A 16,461-nucleotide genomic window follows, 5' to 3' on the forward strand; every position below is an offset into this window, starting at 1 on the left:
CAGCGCCATTTCCGCGACCGCCCTTTACCGCTTTTCCTTTCCATTCGCTACTTTAAACAAAAGGGGAGCAGGCGAAGCACTGGCTCTGTTGCACTCCGACAAACAGAGAAGTAACACCACCTGAGCTAGTGACGGCGCTACACGACTGTTGGCGTTAGATATGAGTGAAGATGCACGCGACGGCGACCCGACGTAGATCCCCTTCGTGCAAGCTGACGCTTGCATGGGCATACCCCACACACGTGACGGCTTTGGCGAGCGAACTCCATTTTTGCTGGCACGAGGCCGTCTACTTTTAATTTGTAATGTGTATAATAGAGACTGTTCGTCGTGCGTCGTTTGATCATATTTGATATGCTCAGTAAAATGCCAAATTACCGGAAAACGATGTTTTGTTTTCGCAGCGAACCTTCAAAAACCCGGGCCGGGCCGGGCCCGGGATTGTGTTTTCGTACGTCGGGCCGGGCCGGGCGGGCTCGCAGCCCTTTTCCGTCGGGCTCGGGCGGGCCTTCGACAAAGTCAGCGGGCCCGGGCCGGGCTCGGGCTCGGAAATACGGCCCGTGCACAGTTCTAATCAGCATTTTATTTCAGCGGATTCAACGGAACGGATACCGGAGAAAGTGGTTCCGAGAACGTCGCGGCGTATGCGAAAATAAGATATTGTACCCGCGTTCCACGACCCGAGATATCGGCCAGAAATCACGTTCGTACAATGCGTACTATCACACGAGGTGGGGCGCTCCCGCCCGCTTAGCCGATTTTCGTTCTTTTTTTCTCCAAGAAGTAGAGAAAAAAACAGAAATCGAACACCAGTACGAAACACGAAGCCAGCTTACACCCCTTCCGAGCCAAACATGTATCGCTTTTTATTTCCTTTCAGGATATAACTCCGAGCTGGGGTTAGATTTCTGCTTCACCTTGACAAAGTGTCTGCTTCCACCGTAACCGGTCTTCACTGCGAATAAGAAAAGTACACACGTCCTTCGTGGAACCGATGGGGAAATACGGATGATACATTCCAGACCTCAATACCTCGACATTTGTCACAGGCTAACGTATAAGGCAGAGGGCCTCAGAATCTTCGCAAAACCTACCAGAGGCGACAAAAGAAAAAAAAAAGAAAGACGAGGAGTAGAAGAATAGAAACGGCGCTTTGGGAAAGACGAAGTCAGAAATCGATAGATGGCGGCAGAACAAGCAACAGACAGTGGAACCCACGCGCTTGGAACCCTATAAGGAATTTCTCGGTGCCATCGGCGAGACCTGCCGTTTGGATTCCAGGCGAAGATTTGTCGTGTCTTCCATAGCTCGGGCAGTGATGGGTTATATGGGCCTCGCATATTGCAATAACGGTGATGCTCCGTGGTATTGTTCGTACATACAACCGAATTTCGTGCTGGTGATACGTTACTGTTTCTCAAGGGGCTTCCCTTATTTCACATCCACATCATCAGGCATTTTCCACTTGGTCAAACCCGCGGGCATCGTTAAAAGTTGGCCCAACGCCACAAACCGAAACAAGAGCTGCTTTGTTTCGCTTGGGTGGTTCGTAACACTAGTCCGTTGAAGAAAAAAATAGAAAAAAAAATAACAGGGGTCCTCGACGACCAGCGGCTGACGAAGAGCTCCCACCCTCTTTACGATAGCACTGCCGCGATCAATGTCACCAAACAGCGCGGGGACGGGCGGTAGGGCGGGCGGGCCGCGTTGTGGTTGTCGCGGCGGTGGACACCTTTTAATGCGAGCGAAGTGCTCGCGATGGTCTAAAGCAACGCTTTCGCCACCGTCCAACACACAACGCCCTCACACACTGCACTGACGCAGAGCAGCCGGACGCTGTCGCAAGTCGTGGGCTGCCACCGCTTGCAAGCGCGCATCGCGAAGGTTCCTCTCTCTTCCCTTCTGTCCCCAGCCGTTTCCCCATTTGGCCCCCTTCCGTTTGGTCCTGCCCTTCCCTGTCTCCCTTCTGTGTACATATATATACCTTTTTCGTCATGCACGGAAAGCCGAAACCGATACGTTCAGGCGTCGTTATTGGAGGCCGCCTGCAGCGAATGACCGTGCTGTCACTCTCGCCGTATTGCAATCGCTGCTTTCCCGCCTATCCACGCCCTTCCCTCCCTTGGCCAGTGCTCCTCATTTTCGAGCACACGCTGGGACGTATAGTAACCGAACGCCAATGCGTATGTGCCTTTTGGACGACCCACGATGTGGCTTTCGGTAAACTCGTCGATGTGCCACGTGTCGACTAAACTATATGCCTCTCTTTTCGTGTTCTTCGATACACTGCCTAAGGTTATGTTACGTATAACGTTACAAAAAAGAAAAGGAAAAAAAAAGAAGTGTGTAATGGACACCGAAACATAATTAAGTTTCGCGGAAGCCGAATATGCTAGTGACATCGGGTGCCGTTAAATTAGCTCTCACCGCCGTAGGGTAGAGATCAGACAGTTTATGTGTTCTTGATACGAACGAAGTGAGCGACAAGTAGATTAAATGCGGATGTGCAAGTATCAGAAAAAATTTTTTCCCGGTTATTGGTGTGTTCAAAGGGCGCTTAAACAACCACTGAAAATGGAAAGAGCGAGCGCGATTTTCTCTCCTGGTGGTTTCCCATTTTTGCCGCGCACTTCGTGACGCCAGCACGGTGATTAACGCGCGTTATTTGGATACACGCTCTCGATTCGTTCATATATGAGGGATATCAGTTGTGAATTGTGTCCTAACACGCTTTGCCATGCAGTCGCGCGCTCGCCGTCTTGTCTCGCTCGACTATCGTGCGCGATCAACTAATTTCACTTCGTTTCAGGGCTTTCCGACTGAACAAGCGGAGGTAACAGCCTGTAGCCGAAAAGCGCAATATCCTGATGCCCTCAAGGCTTAGTGCTAACATTGGCCACGTGTTTTATGAAGAAGCAAATGGCGAGTAGGGAATGGCGCCTGTAAGAAATGTCGTGAAGGCGAGAAAGAAACCGCTCTCTTTTCTTTGAACTAGGAGAGGTTTAGGGGCGCTTTAAGACACGCCAGCGTTTTCCGCCTAGGTGAGTTAGTGGCTTCGAGCATATATCGAACGATATAATTTTCACCACAGCAAAAAAAAAAAATGCATTTAGTTGTTCTCAACTTTCAGTAACGTAAACGCAAGCCTCGCTTCCTGTTAGCCCAAAAAAGGCGGAATTTCAGAAGATGGATGCTTGAAGAGATGAGAAATCCTTGAACGGTGCAAACATCGAAAAAAAGTATAGAGAGTGGTATCCTATTCGCAAGTTTAACACACTCCAGTCAACAGGTATAAACGTTTCAGAAGGAGCTCTTGGATATATCCGATATGGTATAGGTACACTACGAAAACTAATGAGGTTTAAGCCTTCGGTCTAAGGACTTCTAACCGCTAAGATGACCAACCAGACAGGACAAGCGCTGGACTTACATGCGAATGTTTATTGAAGATTTGCACTCATCCCGACACATGAATCAGCAGCGCATGCGTAAAAGGCCACCATAGTCATGTCAAAGTTAAACACCTAACAGTACAGAGCATGAAACGTATGAAACACCGAAAAAACTTCAACGCGAAGCTTACCAGCTATCTATAAAAGCGAATTTTTTATCTGTGAGGAAAACCGAGGGTTCGCTCACGCATGACGCTTTGCCCTGCTTCCTGATTTCGAAGGCCTCACAGATTTCACGTTCACTCTTGTTTCTCCCTTTGCCAATGACGATCGCAGATTTGAAATCTGGGTCGCAGCCGCAGCCTTTGCGTTGCAGAGGCAAGTTTCCACCAGTGCCTGTATGGAGGAGATAGCGGTGTTCACGTAACCTGTCATTCAGGCATCGGCCTGTCTGACCGATGTAGACACGGCCACATCACAAGGGAATTTGGTATACTACCGAAACAGCACATCTTGGGAACACGTTTGTGTGCTTCTTTCCACAAATGCTGCTCGAATCATGTTTTTTTTTTTTTGCGTGGCTATGCGCTTGCAAAGCCTGGAGAGCTTGCACGGTGCAGGCAACACGAGCCTGACGCCATTCCTTGTGGCCACCTTCATGAGGCTGTGTTAGATTGCATGCAAATATGGCATCACCACTGTGTTACATGCTTTTGGTACACCACCTGCTGAATTTTCCGTATTCTTAGTTTTTACTTTCAGTTTTTCGAAGGATGATTCTGCCCCAGAAAACAGCAAGGTTTCTGGGTAGCCTGCGGACCTTAGCCTGGCTACTTGCTATTGGAGACGAAGGTGCATCGAATCCACACAACTCTTTTATAAAGAGTTCACAGGGCGCAATGAAACACCACTTCTATTCACAAGCTTTGAGTGGCATAATTCAAAGGGGAGTAATGCTTTTTATGTCCTTGGTGCGTAACGCCAGCAGGCATCTCCTTTGAAATCTACCACTGGGTCAAGAAAGCGAATAGAGCGATTGTGTGCGAGGCTGTGCGCAATTCTTCAATAAACATTCAGTTGTAAGTCCAGCGCTTGTCCTATCTGCTTGTTCATCTTCGCTATCTTCGTGTGGTTTTTCGCTGGTTTAATCTTCCGATTTCTTTCTTTTAATCCCTTCATCCCTTTTCCCCCAGTGTAGGGTAGCAAACCGGACGCGCGTCTGGTTAACCTCCCTGCCTTTCATTCATTACCTTCCTCTCCCTCCTCCATGACTCATTGGAATGCCAACCTCTGCCCGTATATGCGATCGGTGACCTCGTTTTTTGTAGCACGCTCCAGTGAGCTTGCATTGCGGGCGTGACGTGCAACGTAAATGGGTCATGTTCAAGCGAGGATCGTTGGCTAGAGCCCCAGAACTGGCGGCTAATTGGTGCCGTGGCTATAAAACAGTCACGTTCTTTTTTCGTTTTGTTTGTTTTTGTGAAACGCAAGTATTGATTGCCTACTGCCACTAGCCAGCCCTGAGACGCAACATTTCAAGCCAGGCACGGCGTTGTATAATTTTGGCCACTAATATTAAAGTCCCTCCTTGCCCGTTTTAGCCATTGGCGTTAGCCAACGCGATATACGCAGCGCCTCTATATATCGGTTTTATTTCGTTCAGGCGGTTTTGGATTCCGTTGCCCCACGGCAGAAAGTGGTACTACCTTGACCTTATAGAGTTCATTCCTGCCCTGTAAAAAAACAGCGTAGCTTGAACGATGGCAATAAGATATAGTTGTAAGTCTCTGCTGCTCCTGTGCTTGTTGCACTCCTGTCTCCCAAACATGCTGAAGTGAAGATAAATACCATGCATCGTATGTAGTAAATTACCCCAATATGTCAAGCCTAACGCACCCGATACCTTGCGCAAAAAGTGCCGGACCGTCCGTTCATATAACAATGAATAGGACTCCAAAAAATTACAGGCTACCGTAATACTTGACTTAGGCGTCTGGCAACGGCCCTCGCACGTCGGCGATGGTATGCCCTGGAGTGTTTGTTAGTTTACATTGTGCTTCTTCGCGCTGTTGAGGTAGATCTCAGAGGCCACGTTGAATGAAGCGCATGGTTGAGACCTGCCTCGCCAGGTGCCGCCACGATCCCAGCTGTTCGCAAGAAAACCGTGTGCCCTTTCGATGGAGCCATTCAACAAATTTTCATTAATTATCCTGACAGTTAATTGGCCTTTATCTTAAGTGAACATTTCTCCGATATTATATGCATCGAATATAACTATTCACTTGAACAATAACCATGGATTTCGTATCAGTTTCATTTTTTAGAAGGCTTTCTGAATATTCGGAAAACCCGAAGTAAAGTTCGACCAGAAGTGCTTGGAAGAAAAAAAGGAGTGCTCGTGCCACTAATGAGTTCCGGTGCCATGGAATCCATGAAAGAAAGTCATTCAGCAAAAGCCAACGCTAATTGAATAAGGAAGGTTTCTGGCATCAGCTGTCAGCATACCTCCCAGCTTGCACACTCACATCATCGCATTCAGTTGCAGCTTTTCATTAGGAACCCGTTGGATGTGATGCAGATGGCGACAATTTTTAGTAGGAAACGAACGCCCGTTCCAGATTTCGCCCAGTTGAGAAGAAGAAAGCCATTGTCCAAGCTTTCCTTCGTTGAACACGGCCGTTATCTTTCGTGGTTGTAAGAAAAGTCCTCACATTGTACTTGACACCCACGTGAGTAGGAGTGTCTGCAAAGGTCTAAGCGTTCTCAGCGCTTCTAATCACTTTTATGCACGCGCTCTCAGTCCTCTCTCACACGCACACATCTTCTGTAATCTACATTTCATGTGTAATACCTCGCTCAACATTTCGTACATTTCGCTCGACATTATCGTATCGTTGCTTTGAACCAAGAGAAACAAGCGTGGTATTGTTTAGCGTCAACGACCATACAACGTGCTTGCATCTTGCTTTCATGCAAGTTATGTCTATGCCGCGGCACATGCGTTCTCGAAATGACGCCATCAGCGCATATATTCGCTGTGGAATGGCACATTCGGCTTCATTTTTGAGAAAGCTCCAGCACGTATCACGCAGCCGTCGCATACACAGCCCCGCGACGGGCATTACGACGACATGCGGCGTCAGGACCGCGCCCTGCACTGGACCGGCAACGCGACCGCTCCGCTCATGACGTTCTCATACTTCGTGTTTGTGGTCTTCGTTAGCACGGAACACTTTGCCGCGTCGAAGTTTTTCTTTTTTTTACTTTATTGATGTATATGTGGGGCACACGAAATGAGAGCCACGTTATAATCGGGAAAGGAAGGGTGCAGGACGCGGGTCTTACGCAGACCCATCTACCGGTTGTGCGAGCACCTCGGACATTTCGAAATGCCGCGGATGTTGCGGAGTGCGAGGCATCAGCTAGCCTAGATGCCGGGAGGTCTCGATTCCGGCACCGAAACGCGCGAATTTTCTTTGCGCCTAGAGTCGAAAAACATACAAGGGAGAGACGTTGAAGGAGGTAAGCGCATAATCATCCTTCGTGCCTCGTTGGTTGAACTGGCTAGTCGAGCGGCCGTTAGGGAGCAGCGGGAGATTTAGAAGAGGAGGGTGCAGTCATTACGTCGAGTCCCAGCACCTCTGTAGTCCGGCACGGCCCATTTGGAGTGGCCCGCGTGTCCCCATCTGCAGCAGCGTTTCGCGCTGAAGTCTTCGCGCTCGGCCACGCATCGCTGCCTTCGAGAGAAGCGGGCCGCGAACGCGTGTCCTGACGACGTGCTTGGAACAGCGTGCGGTGCTCGAGCTTTTTGTGGCCACGGCGTTGTTCTCGATAACGGCTCCGCGCAAACTGGAACCAATGGTGGCGCTTACTGCCCGTTTCTTGGGCGGCACACGAGTTCGTGATACGGCGTTGGTTTACGTGCAGGCGCATCACATATATCCATTGAAAGCGGTTTGAATTTGACAAGGTGTTTGTTTAGTTAACTAACATTTTCAGACGCATTGCACCGCGCTCAAGTTCGACGGACCTGAAGGTAGCGCTCTTCGAGAACGAAAGGAGGGATATGGTAATGAATAATTATATTTTAATACATTCCAACATCTTAACAGCGATATCACTCATTTTCTACTTTAAGAGTCCTCTTTTGCTATCATAACTAATTATCATTTGTTATCCTTGCACCGCCTATCATCGCTAGCATATATAAGTTAATACCCGTAATTGCAAGCACACCGCACTTGGATAAAACACTGCCGCGAATTTCCACAGACCTGCAGGTACAGCGCGCACAGTAAGGCATAGGCGTCATCGGGAAAATATAGCGTCAGCTCGGGGCATGCACTCATCGATCGCGGCGGAGCTAATGCAGCAATAACCTTTTCTGAAGCTTCGGTGTTACAAGTTAACAATTAAAAAGGCCATGATATGAATTATCTACAGCGATGGCAGCCTTCCCGCTCACCAGAATGAAAATAACTTCAGATTTGGTGTCGAATTCGCACTCCGCTGTCGTCTCTGCGACCTTTGCAAAACGTGCATCGAAGTGACCTGATTCGTTCTATGCGGTGTGCAGTAGAGATTAGCAAAAAGATGACGCGCTATGATATAAGCAAGATATGCACCGTTGACGAAGGAGTAGAGAACTTTGTTATGCTACACTTACCTAAACGAGATAACTTATATCGCCATAATATCCCGTGCGGTAAAGCGTGCATGCATGCAGCAGCTTGTCAGCTTTGCGTGTGGCTGTTTACCATTAATTCCAGCCTACTAGAATGCCAGACGAGCTCGACGAGCCGGTTTGCAGTTCTCCATTCGGAGATCCCAAACTTCTGCAACTCATGTGAAATGATAGTTCCAGCGATAAATATTTCAAAAAAAAAAGAATACCTGCACGCTAACCGCATACATTAGCGTAAGATAAAGCTAAGGTAGTCCAATAATAATAGATACACGGGCGACAAAAGTGAAAAGGAAGAATTATTTGAAAAGCGAGTGGTGGATCCCGAAAAACATTGTTATATACGATCGGTAATGAGAAAACAATAATTTTGCCTGATCTCATCAATGAATGCTGAGTTCGTTTATAAATAATCACTAAAGAGCAGAGCCCCTAGAATGTTGCGCAATATGAAGTAAGTTTGAAGGAAGGTCATTCCCTGCCGCTCACAGAATGTAAGAGTTGTTTTTTTCGTTTTTATGGCGCAGAAGTGACGAAAGCTAGGTAGCGAAAAATTAGGAGCTGTCATCTCGGCTTATAGATAACTCCGCTGTAGGCTTTAAAAGTGCTGTGAAGTCTGTGTGCGTACACGTAGGCGTAAAGGAAGAGTGGCATGGTGTTGGAGTTCCCCACATTTTCTGCATGCCATTTTCCTAAATGACTCCGACGGCTGCGCGGAAATTATGTCGCGTGTACTTTCTCCTATTCTGGAAATGGGGCACTTCCGCACGCGCAAGTTCAAAGAGTAGCGGAAGTTATCAGCACTTCCGTTACTCGCTGCGCATGTTTACCGCCGTGAGCCCTGTTTTCGTTTCATGGGCCCGAATGTTTTTCGGCTATTAGCAGAATAACGGCTCGGTGTTTCGGGACTTCTGTTGCTTCTACCTTGGTGCGTAGAAACAGCTGGATCACTCTGGGGTAATGTATACGAAACGCGTTTTCCGAAGATCTACAAAGACCAGTTTTTCGTGATGGCGCTTGCGACAGGAGCGATATTGGCAGTTGTAGTTGTTTTGCTTGCCCGCTAATTGTAGAACCGTCGAAATGTCTGAAATAGAAGAAGTCCCGAACGTCTGACAGCAGTGACTCGCAAATATGGCTGATATCTGCAGTACTCACGAAATGAAACGCGACATAATCATTTTTTCTTTTTTTTTTTAGCATAACCACTGCTATGAGCAATTGCTCGTGATAACCGCGCCATGTCGCTGCAAATGTGGCCGGTAAAAGTAAGGTTGACTCGGACGTAAGTGTTCGACTCAAAACAACGCCGATATAACACGACCTGTAGACGCTGTAAACGAAATACGCGCATCACTAAGCTCTAAATTTTTTCGTTTGAATCCGGGAGCACTGTACGTTGTAACGATGTTTGTTATACACGGTGATTCTTTTAGAACTGACCTATTTCATTTGACTGTTGTTTTGTTACAAAGTGTCTGATTTTAATGCGGTTTGCGGGAAAACATCCAAGAAAGGTGAAAATTTAACACTCCGTCTCGTTTATTGATCTGCAACACAGTAAAAGAAGAATAATTAGGAAATAAAGAAAACCGCGAAATGCTTTACGAGGCCTGCGCCTATAAAACTTTGTTAAGAAGTCTGATTGCCATGCGGTATACCGAACATAGCTAGTAAAGTCTTGTAAAGTTTATAAAGATTAAAATAACTTACCCTACAACAGGTGTTGACAATGACGAAAGTTCTGGCGTAGGCATAACGGAAATCGCGGCTCCATATTTGCTGCAACACTTCGCAACTGGTCGGCAGTAATGTCTTCAATTTTCCTGGAAATCTCGGCCTTTTTTTTGTCCAGCATCTCTGGTTTATTGCGATATACAAGACCCTTCAGAAAACCCCGTAAGAAGAAATCAGTAGACGATAGATCCCTGGTGGCTTCTGGGGCCTCTTGTATTCTAGCATAGCGTAAGCTGAAGGAATGTTGTTACAGTGCTGGTGTTGATTTTGTTTTCCAATAATATCTCATACCCACATCATGGGATTGACCAATAAACGGGCGAGATAAAGCAGTTTATAAGATGTGAACTGCATCACTAGTGAAAAATTTTAATTATTCAAAGTCAACGTGAATTCCTATAAATATATGAAGCAAAATAGATGTTCTTACAGGGGCTTTGTTTGAAACAAGGGCCCCAGCGCTCCAAAAACCAGTGTCTTAACTATTGGGACACACACCCATGCTCGCTGGAAGGTAGTATAGCTGAGCCCTATGAATGTGTCATACCTGTGGTGCAAAATCGAATAATGTTAATTGTTGGGGTTTAACGTCCCAAAACCGCGATATGATTATGAGGGACTCCGTAGAAGAGGACTCCGGAAATTTCGACCACCTGGATTCTTTAACATGCACCTAAATCTAAGCACACGGGCCTCTAGCATTTTCATTTCCATCAAGAATGCGGCCGCCGCGGCCGGGATTCGATCCCGCGACCTTCGGGTCAGCAATCGAGCACCATAACCACTAGAACACCGTGGCGGGCGCAAGAACAAATGTAAAGAGAGAATATTTTCTGTGAAGGCTTCGTTTACTTTGGTGGCGGTGGAATAAAAGCGCTCTGCAGGCCAACATGTAAAGCTGACATGGAGAATAATACACATAAGGAAAATACCGGCTCTGCGAAAATTTGATGCCAGACATTCGTTTTGGTGGTCGCGCGATGCGCCTTTTAAAGGACCGCTCCATGCAAATGCCGTCCAATGCCGATCAACACAATGAATGAGTTCGTACCTTTGTCGAACATTCTCTGCCATTTCTGTATCGTGTGCTGAGCAGCTTCGCTCGTCATCTACCTTCACAGAGTGGAATGGATCTTAAAATTTTTTTCACATAAACATTTAGTTCTATGACATATTAACCATTTCAGCGTTTTTATTTTACCCTCAAATGACCAGTGCACCCAGCAACCACAGACTGCTTTGGTTAATCCGCTGGCCATAAATAAATACGAGACTGCAAAATATTTCTCGCCTAGGAGCCACTTTTTGCATTGCGAATACAAAAAAAAAAAAAACACCCTCGCATCACGTTTTACGGAGCCTACTGATTGCGCTGTGCGAGTAGGCCGTGCAGCAGCAGCAAAGAAATTATGGAACACGGTGCGTGTGCTCTCCGTCTGCGGCGAGACATGAGTGAATGCGAGTTGGCCGCGAAGCACGTCAGAGTCTGCTTCCGGTGCCGGAAAGCAATGGCCATTTCGCATGGCGGATAGCCCTCATCTCGGCACGGAAGTGCAGTGCGCTACACTCCAGTTTAGCAAAAAGGCTACAGCGCTGTGAAAGCGCGGATAGTCAAGTCCAAGTCCGAAATCCAGCAAACTGTTCGTGCGTAGGCAGAGCTAAACAAAAACTACCCTCATGAAGAAAGAAGGACGAGAGACGGGAGATAGATAGATAGATAGATAGATAGATAGATAGATAGATAGATAGATAGATAGATAGATAGATAGATAGATAGATAGATAGATAGATAGATAGATAGATAGATAGATAGATAGATAGATAGATAGATAGATAGATAGATAGATAGATAGATAGATAGATAGATAGATAGATAGATAGATAGATAGATAGATAGATAGATAGATAGATAGATAGATAGCAATATGAGCGCATGCAGAAATCAGTAGCCATCGGCCCGCTAGTGGACGTGAATGCCTGTCGGTGATGCGACCACGTTGCAGCGTGAATTTGGTTTGCTGAACAGTGGAGAGAGCTTGCACATTGTCGAAAAAAGCTTAGAAGCCGCAAGGAACGTAAAACGAAGGAGGAATGGGACGCAGGAACATAGTCACGAGAGTGTGGCCACAAATCGATCCGTTTAAACAAATAACAAAACACAGAAGAAATACCTTTTCAAGGAGAGCTTCACTTTCAACGTTGAATTTCGTCCGCATATTTACGCCCCCTGCACAGGCGCGATTAAAAGATGACGAGCGCAGGGGTGCCTCGGAGAAGTGTGATAACATAAAGAAGAGCGGGGAAAAATGAATAAGAAAGTCGACGACACAAGAAACAACAAATGACGTTAGAATACCAAGCAGCTCAATGAAAGACAACCTTGGAAAACACTAAAATAAAAAATTGGCCGCGTATTTGCGTGCTTCGCTGCAAATGTCGTCTAAAGACGATAGAAGAGGCGCTGCGTGAGATATGGACGCCATCTGGCAATACGTCGGGAAACATGAGTGCTGTGTTGCGGGCTGGTAGCCCCGGCGCAGCGGCAGGCGAGGACCGGCGGTGACCAACGCGACCGGGGACGCCGGCCAGCCCGAACACGCTGTTTGGCGCGATGCGCCGAAGGAGAAGAAACGTCCGCACTCAACGAGTAGTCTCCACAAACTCTCTTATTTACACGTCGCCTGGGTAAAACAGAAATGCCAGAGCGGCGCCCCCGGTCATTCGTACAATGCAATACTGAACCGAAACCGAAACACAACATGAGCTTGTGCAGAGGGCACGGAGGAAAACAAGTATCAGCGCAGTCGCATTTTCAGCGCAGATTAAGAAACTAGGGTCTTTAAAATTGCATATCTATGTATTTTCTATTAAAGGAACACACCACCTAATACTTACCTAATGATGTTGCGCCTCAGATATGCGTAATATTTACTTTTTGATCGACAACGTTCACAAGTATGAACAGCCGTACCAGTTCAAGATGGGTGGGCGGTAAGCAAGTGGTTCAACTTTGGCCGGGTGGCTGAATCGGGTGACGTGCCGACAAACAGAAAGACAGACCAAAATTTCTGCGTATAAGTTCCCCAAGAAAGACTATCGTCTTTAAAAATGAGGTACCGTCGAGATGCTTTCTGTGTTCGCGCTATGTTCAAAAGGCGCGTTGGAAGTGTTATCACTGCTGCTCTAAATTATCGACGGGAATCGTGTTTTCAGTGCGCGTATTTTATTCAGAAGCGTTAAAATTTTGGGGGCGCAGATTGGCTCCTTAACAATTGCGCAGTACTCACAGATTCAAACGCGACATCAAAACTTTTATTTAGGACTTGTATGGGCGATTTCTCGAGGTAACCAAGTCATATCGCGACGAATCTGGTCTCTAAGGATAACGTTGGCTCTGGTCTACGCGTTAGAGTCGAAATTACGCCGATTTCACCCCAACTGAAGACGGCAGAAACAAAAACATGTGCATTACTTAGCCCTAAAGTGCCCTATTTCAATCCAAGATTATTGTTTATCTCTTGTAAGATTTCATTATGATTGTAGATTACAGCGCAAAGATTCACCCTAATGACAGTTTTTTTTTTGTGCTGTACCGACAAAACTTAATATAATAAGTAACGAAAACGCGTGATGCTATTAACATTGAAATCTATCATCAAAAAGTGATGTAAATCATACCATATACTTCCTTGTCAATCGCACGTGTCAACATCAGTGAAAGAGTCCTAAGGGGTAGTACTTGTACTCCCAGTTTTCTTTCGCACGACCGCGACGAGGGCTTTCGAGAGTTCACACAACTTTACTTTCAACAGACGCGCACCGTATACAAAGTAATACATACGTGCGCTCGCCGTTTTCGTTCAGGATAAACACGCACGTTTCGGAAAATGTTGAAGTCCTGAGAGGGACAACTTGGAAGTACTCCCAAAGGGATACGGGACCAGGCGCATGAAAACGATAAACGCGCTTGTACGTGGGCGGGCACACTGTTTTCGCATGGCCGACTGAGCGGAGGTATTCGCTACGGAAGCTTGGAGGAGCGTGTTTACGTTCCTTTATTCGCGGAGAAGAAAGCAGATGAAGCCGTGTTCGACTTCGGCAACAGCCGCATGCCTTGCAAGGAGCTTGTTGCGGTCTTAAGAGATGGTCGTGGAAATGATGTACTAAGCGCAGCAAAACCTCGTTCCTTTCGAAAGCACTTTTGAAAGAAATGTGCTCTGTTCGTGATTGGGAGCGCTGCGAAGTAACGGTCGCGCAATAAAAGAAAGAAAGAAAAAAAAGAGAACGCCTACTAGCTGGCGAAAGTTTCTACTGTAGCCAAAGAACGATGTGTAGCGAAGCTCCTTCACCGTAATAATGCATGGCGGAGTTGGGCGCGCGTGATAAATTATCGTAGGAATAAACGCTTGTATATTCCTGTTGCGTCAACCTATTGTCTTCACTCACAATGCACGCAATGTTTTTATGCGATTTGTTTTTGTTTTAAATTCTGTCCACTGGTGGCAGGGCAAAACAAAAAAACGTTGAGTTGCGGGTAAATTAATCGGTCTACGCTCCCAATATGACTTCTGGTTTTTTGAGAGTGCAGAATATTGCTACACACGACCGCTTTACTGAAGGCCCTTTGGCAAAGTGTGCAGTAAAGTAGAGCAGTTTACTTTGGTAACGTGCTTTAAAAAAAACGTAAATGCATGTAAAAAAATATGATCGACATGCCGCGCATCGTGAGCGGTTGCGGTGGAATATCTCCTCGTTCCTTTGAAATACCGGCAGTTTGTGGCTTTGAATAATATATTAACATTTCCCTGAAAAAGAAAATATTGAAATATTAACACTTTGAGTGTAGAATTTTTTCGCCTAATGCTACACCCCACGGTCGACTTTTTATAGCTGATTTAAATTCTTCAGACGAATTTATTTTTAAAAAATATTGCCGTAATTTTTCAGGGTGACCGTAAAGTGACAAAAGGTTGCTTGTGTTGTTAAATACGCATGGTTTGTTTATGAATAACAGTGAGATAAATTCTAAGGAAAGCTTATGCGACAGTTAAAAAGAGATGCATTGCAAATACATAGTTCGCAGACGTTCAAAAATAAGTGCACGAAGTGGTGTCAGGTGGAAGCAGGGAGGGAAAAGTAATATTTCATTCAATCAGCATCGTCTTGCCACGCATGCATTTGAGATGTCGCTCGTTCATCAACATCCGAGTCTTAACTAATAAGTAACTCCTTGCATGACGTCAACAAGATGGAAGCGATTTTTGAGAGCCCCAACAGAGGAAACGCAACCACAGCGGCATTGTTTGTGTAAGTCAGTAAGTCAGTGCCTGCACTCAAACAGGCGTAATCGCGCCATGGGGATCAATAAACGAGCGAGTAACGATACGGTCATCATTTGAGAGATTCTAAACTAGATAGCAATCAGACTTGCGGGAGCAAGAAGCGGCTACCACCCGAACGACGAAACCGAAACTGGCCGCCGCATGCCTGCGCGCGACGGGATGCGCAAGCTATACAAAACATAAAAAAAAAGAAACGACGATACATCGCCGCAAGAAAAGAAATCCACGTATTCCCCCAATGTGGCAGCACATGTCGAGCGAGAGAAAACATTCCCATCAACATTGACCATTTGGAGGTGTTCGCGGAGGACGTATGTACATGTACATCATTGAACCTGAAAGCGTTAATGATTAAATACGAAACTGAAATTCAGTTACTCTGTTATAAGGACAAATTACAAGACCAGCCAGGAATCATGACACTGTCTTGAGTTCATGTAAGCTGCCGCAGTGGTCTTGTGGTTACGGTGCTCGACTACTCCCCTGCAGGTTGCGGGATCGAATTATGACCACAGCGGCCGCATTTTCGTGGAAGCAAAATGCTAGAGGCCCGTGTGCTTAGATTTAGGTGCATGTTAAAGAACCCCAGATAGCCGAAATTTCCAGAGCACTACACTACGGCATCTCTCATAATGATATCGTGGTTCCGGGACGCAAAACTCCAACAGATATTATTACTGAGTTCCTCCATTCCAGTGTGGAACGACCCGACAAAATTTGATCGAACGTTGATGCAATCACTGAATGTGCCTTGTATATTACGACTGAAGAGAGCATTTGCGTCGTTCAAGAAAAAGAGCGCAGTCAAGGCAACCATCATGCCACAGACGAAATTCCGTATTGTCTGTGACGTCACTCCTCTCGTCGGCCAAAGCTTCGCGTGCGGCGTCCGCAGAGCGCACGATTCCCAAGAGCGGCCGCTCTTCCCAAGGGACGTTCTCTTGCCCGTCGTGTCAGCAACAACCACATCACTGCCATGCGTTGGCATTCGGAGCGTGTGCTAATGCGTTCGTTTGTCTCAACCTCCTCCTACGCTCAATTGTGCAAGACAATGCGTACTGTTTTGCGCAACTGCAGGTTGTCTTCTTATCAACGTTCTTCTGTGGTTTTCGAGTGAAATGTGTTTGGTCTTGTGCAACTGCAGTGTCATGCATACGCCCCCTTACAAAGCGGGATGTCAGGGAATACTCCCTCAGAAATTAAGAGAAACGATGAGTGCTCAGCCCACCAGGGACAGTCTTCATTTGTGGAATGCTGCGTTCTTAAGGTGTTCTGGCGCACGCATACGGTGACCGTACTCTGGAAT

Source organism: Rhipicephalus sanguineus, chromosome 2 (genome assembly GCF_013339695.2).
Source record: "Rhipicephalus sanguineus isolate Rsan-2018 chromosome 2, BIME_Rsan_1.4, whole genome shotgun sequence".
NCBI lineage: Eukaryota > Metazoa > Arthropoda > Arachnida > Ixodida > Ixodidae > Rhipicephalus > Rhipicephalus sanguineus.